A 5,418-nucleotide genomic window follows, 5' to 3' on the forward strand; every position below is an offset into this window, starting at 1 on the left:
ATACAACTGATAATTTAAAAGCGTAAGATATGAGGAAAGAGTATCAGCTCTATAGTCCTGGAAGCAAACTTTATGTTCACCAATATACGCCCATCACTTGAATCTCTTTTCAGTGTCATGTTCCTTCTTATCTGCATCAAAACTCACACTGAGCAAAGAGTTATGGGTTGCAAAAGAGGATTTCTTTTTGCACCTATCTGTAAGTCTTTGTCTATAAATTAAAAACAAACAGAAGTGCTATCCCATTTAACACTACCAGGTGCTTGGCTCAAAAGTGTCCCCTTGTGGTTAATGGTGGAACACCAGCCTGTCTGAGCAGCACCTTTTTGGGTTTCTAAGATCTGGCGGCAGAGCTCCAACTTGAGCTGTGGTTTCTCCTCTCAGGATTTCGTCTCCACTCCTAGTTTACAAGGGTTCCGCTTCACCAAGTGGCTGTTTATTGAAATAAGAGGGAAGGTTTGAACCATATTCAAAAAAGTCATATTAGATCAAAAGCTAGTGATTAAATCACTAGTTAGCGTGTTAGATCAAAAACTCTAAAGGGATACTTATATCCAGTTATCTAAAGGGATAGTTTGAATCATGTGGACAACACTGTTATGACTTGTATGGCAACTAAATCCATCTGTTGGTTAGCCCAGTCATGCCCCTCTGAGTAAGAGGCATGCCTGCCCTCTGCCCTAGTAGGAGTTTAGATTGTGGAGACCTGCTAGGTCCTGATGCTTTCATCATCAGCACTGCATTCCAGGAGATCTCCTGATTCCTCCTCTGCCCTCTCACTTGGTTCTCAAGGGTGAGCCTCCTCACCTTTGTTCAGCCTCCACACCTACTCTCCTGGAGGCTGTCAGTTCTCTAAAAGGAAACATTTCAAAAGTCCCTTCTGATTGAAGCCACTTGGCTGAGGTTGCCAATAAGTGAAAGTGTTATTTGCTCAGTCATGTCCGACTCTTTGTGACCCCATGGACTGTAGCCCGCCAGGCTCCTCTGTCGATGGAATTCTCCAGGCAAGAGTACTGGAGTGGCTAACCATTTCCTTCTCCAGGGGATCTTCCCAAACCAGGAACTGAACCTGAGTCTCCTGCATTGGCAGACGGGGTCTTTACCACTGAGCCACCAGGGAAGCCCTGAGGTTGTTAATAACCTTTATGCTTACTGCTTCCTTGTATCATCTCCGCCTTCTTATTTTGTCCTTTACTGTCCATTTCTGCAGAGCTCTTGGTGGGCTCTCTTTCCATGAGTTATGGATTTTAGAGTCTGCCGGAGTCCCAACTGCCTGGGTTCAAATCCTAGCTTCTACCACTTAATTACTCTGGTGACAGCTTTGAGATAATTGACGAATTTGAATGTGGATTGGTTATTAGTAGGTAATGTCAAATAATTACTGGTCATTTTGTTAGATTTACTAATGGTATGGCAGTTACATTTTTTAAAAAGCCTTTACCCATTAGGGAAGAAATATTGGTATTGGGATTTGCCTTAAAATACTCCAGCTTAGGAAAAGATGGTGGTGGGGAGGCAGGAAGCAGATGAAACAACATTGGAAGCATGGCAGTAATTGTTAAAGCAAGGTGACAGATACTCTATATGCTATATATGTATATATATACAGTATATGGCTGATCCTACTAGTCTCTCCACATCTGGATAAGTTTAGAAATTCCCCAAATAAAAAATTGTATATAGATGCTCTTATTTGCAAGGCAGAAATAGAGACACAGATGTAGGGAACAAAGTATGGACACCAAGGCGGGGAAGAAGGGTGGGATTAATTGGGAGATTGGGATTGACATATACACACTTGATACTATGTATAAGGTGGCCTAGTGGTACAGAGTCTGCCTGCAGTGCAGGAGACCTGGGTTTGATCCCTGAGTCTGGAAGATCCCCTCGAGGAGGGCATGGCAAACCACTCCAATATTCTTGCCTGGAGAATCCCATGGACAGAGGAGTGTGGCAGGCTACAGTCCATGGGGTCGCAGAGTCAGACATGACTGAAGTGACTTAGCATGCCTGGGTGCATAAATTAGATAACTAATGAGAACCTACTGCATAGCACAGGAAACGACTCAGTGTTGACCTAAATGAGAAGAATATCCAAAAAAGAGGGGCTATATGTATGCATAGAGCTGATTCACTTTGCTGTACGGTAGAAGCTAATACAACATTGTAAAGCAATTATGCTCCAATAAAATTTTAAAAAATAAACAGAAAATAAAAATGGTCTCATTAATTACTTCGATAGAGGGTGACATGGGCAAGAGTTAATTGGTTATAAATATGGGTTATTTGGGAGAAACAGGCGGACTTTTCACTGGACAGCTAGTGGTTTATGTGACAGAGGGCATGGGAGACCAATTCCAAATGGAATATGTATTTGCTGATTCAAAGCCATTGCTTCTTAAACTGAATTCTGCCCTGTAGACCTTGGATGTAACCCATCCAAGCTCCTGGCCAGCCTCCCATACTGGCTTTGTCAACATGACCAGTTAGTTCTAATATAAGCCAGTTGAGTAAACATGAAGGGTTGCAAGAGATGGACTCCATCTGATATTCTGATAACGCTGATATACTTGAGTTCATATATTTGAATCGGGACATGATGTCCAGTTGGTAAATATGGAAAAACTCAAATCAGCAAAGTAAAAACAATTTTCCTGATTTCTCTTGCATATTTTGAATCATTCTGTTTCTTTTTTCATCTGTCCTGACTGAATCACACATTTATTTAGAGTTTATAGTTCTAAGTATGACTCAACAGAATCACCTTCTTTCAATTGCTACTAATTACCATGGACTTAAATAGCAAAGATTTTTTTAAAAGTCATTTCTATGGATGATTCAGAGTAGAAGTTAATCAGAATTCCTTACCCTGTAATTTTAACACGCTGAAGTAAGAGCTATGTATTAAATCTTTGCTTTGTTAGGTTTCTTCAGTTCCCTGTTAGGCTTCTACAGGTTCTTCTTAAACCAAGAAGTATGCTGTGAAAAGAAGAGAAGGGAAAAGCAAAGGAGAAAAGGAAAGATACAAGCATCTGAGCGCAGAGTTCCAAAGAATAGCAAGAAGAGATAAGAAAGCTTTCCTCAGTGATCAATGCAAAGAAATAGAGGAAAACAAAAGAATGGGAAAGACTAGAGATCTCTTCAAGAAAATTAGAGGGAACATTTCATGCAAAGATGGGCTCGATAAAGGACAGAAATGGTATGGACCTAACAGAAGCAGAAGATATTAAGAAGAGGTGGCAAGAATACACAGAAGAACCGTACAAAAAAGATCTTCACGACCAAGATAATCACGATGGTATGATCACTCACCTAGAGCCAGACATCCTGGAAGGTGAAGTCAAGTGGGCCTTAGAAAGCGTTACTACAAACAAAGCTAGTGGAGGTGATGGAATTCCAGTTGAACTATTTCAAATCCTGAAAGATGATGCTGTGAAAGTGCTGCACTCAATATGCCCGCAAATTTGGAAAACTGAGCAGTGGCCACAGGACTGGAAAAGGTCAGTTTTCATTCCAATCCCAAAGAAAGGCAATGCCAAAGAATGCTCAAACTACCGCACAATTGCACTCATCTCACATGCTAGTAAAGTAATGCTCAAGATTCTCCAAGCCAGGCTTCAACAATATGTGAACCGTGAACTTCCAGATGTTCAAGCTGGTTTTAGAAAAGGCAGAGGAACCAGAGATCAAATTGTCAACATCCGCTGGATCATGGAAAAAGCAAGAGAGTTCTAGAAAAACATCTATTTCTGCTTTATTGACTATGCCAAAGCCTTTGACTGTGTGGATCACAGTAAACTGTGGAAAATTCTGAGAGAGATGGGAATACCAGACCACCTGACCTGCCTGTTGAGAAATCTATATGCAGGTCAGGAAGCAACAGTTAGAACTGGACACGGAACAACAGACTGGTTCCAAATAGGAAAAGAAGTACGTCAAGGCTGTGTATTGTCACCCTGCTTATTTAACTTATTTAACTTCTATGCAGAGTACATCATGAGAAACGCTGGAAGAAGCACAAGCTGGAATCAAGATTGCCAGGAGAAATATCAATAACCTCAGATATGCAGATGACACCACCCTTATGGCAGAAAGGGAAGAGGAGCTAAAAAGCGTCTTGATGAAAGTGAAAGAGGAGAGTGAAAAAGTTGGCTTAAAGCTCAACGTTCAGAAGACGAAGATCATGGCATCCGGTCCCATCACTTCAAGGGAAATAGATGGGGAAACAGTGGAAACAGTGTCAGACTTTATTTTGGGGGGGCTCCAAAATCACTGCAGATGGTGACTGCAGCCATGAAATTAAAAGCTTACTCCTTGGAAGAAAAGTTATGACCAACCTAGATAGTATATTGAAAAGCAGAGACATTACTTTGCCAACAAATGTCCGTCTAGTCAAGGCTATGATTTTTCCAGTGGTCACATATGGATGTGAGAGTTGGACTGTGAAGAAAGCTGAGCGCCGAAGAATTGATGCATTTGAACTGTGGTGTTGGAGAAGACTCTTGAGGGTCCCTTGGACTGCAAGGAGATCCAACCAGACCATTCTAAAGGAGATCAGCCCTGGGTGTTCTTTGGAAGGAATGATGCTAAAGCTGAAACTCCAGTACTTTGGCCACCTCATGCGAAGAGTTGACTCATTGGAAAAGACTCTGATGCTGGGAGGGATTGAGGGCAGGAGGAGAAGGGGATGACAGAGGATGATATGGGTGGATGGCATCACCGACTCAATGGATGTGAGTCTGAGTGAACTCCGGGAGATGGTGATGTACAGGGAGGCCTGGCGTGCTGCGAGTCATGGCGTTGCAAAGAGTCGGACACGACTGAGCGACTGAACTGAACTGAACTGAACTGAACTGAACTGATAATCTATTTCTTCCTGCAAGAAGATTCACTTGTGAGGCATTGAGTGTGGATTTGGGGTTAGTGGGATTGACTGTGGTGAGAAGGAAAGAGAGATGGAGCAGCCTTCTTTTCTACTTTGTTGAGATGGAGATTAGGGGACCTCAGAGGGTGGCTACCTTTATCTGATTTTTACTAATTAGTTCTTACCATTTCATTTGGAGGAATGACTCTAGAGAGATTTCAGTGGATACAGAAGAGTACATTTTGCTGATCAAGCAAAGTGTATGTGTGTGGTTGGTGGGGTGGGCAGGGAATGGGCCTTGTAGTTTGCTTTTGAGCTCAAATTGGAGAATAGAAAATACATTGCCCACAAACTACAGAATCACTAATGATGGATAATAATAACTAGCAGTTATTGAGTGATTACTATATGCCAGACAATGCCAAGCACCTTCCATGAATGATCTTATTTTAACCATACAAAAACCATGTGAGGTAGGTTTCATCAGTAACAGTATTTTACAATGAGGAAACTGGCATAAACAATCAAGTAACTTGTTTAAGATCTCAGTTAGC

This window comes from Capra hircus, chromosome 2, assembly GCF_001704415.2.
Source record: "Capra hircus breed San Clemente chromosome 2, ASM170441v1, whole genome shotgun sequence".
NCBI classification, from domain to species: Eukaryota; Metazoa; Chordata; class Mammalia; order Artiodactyla; family Bovidae; genus Capra; species Capra hircus.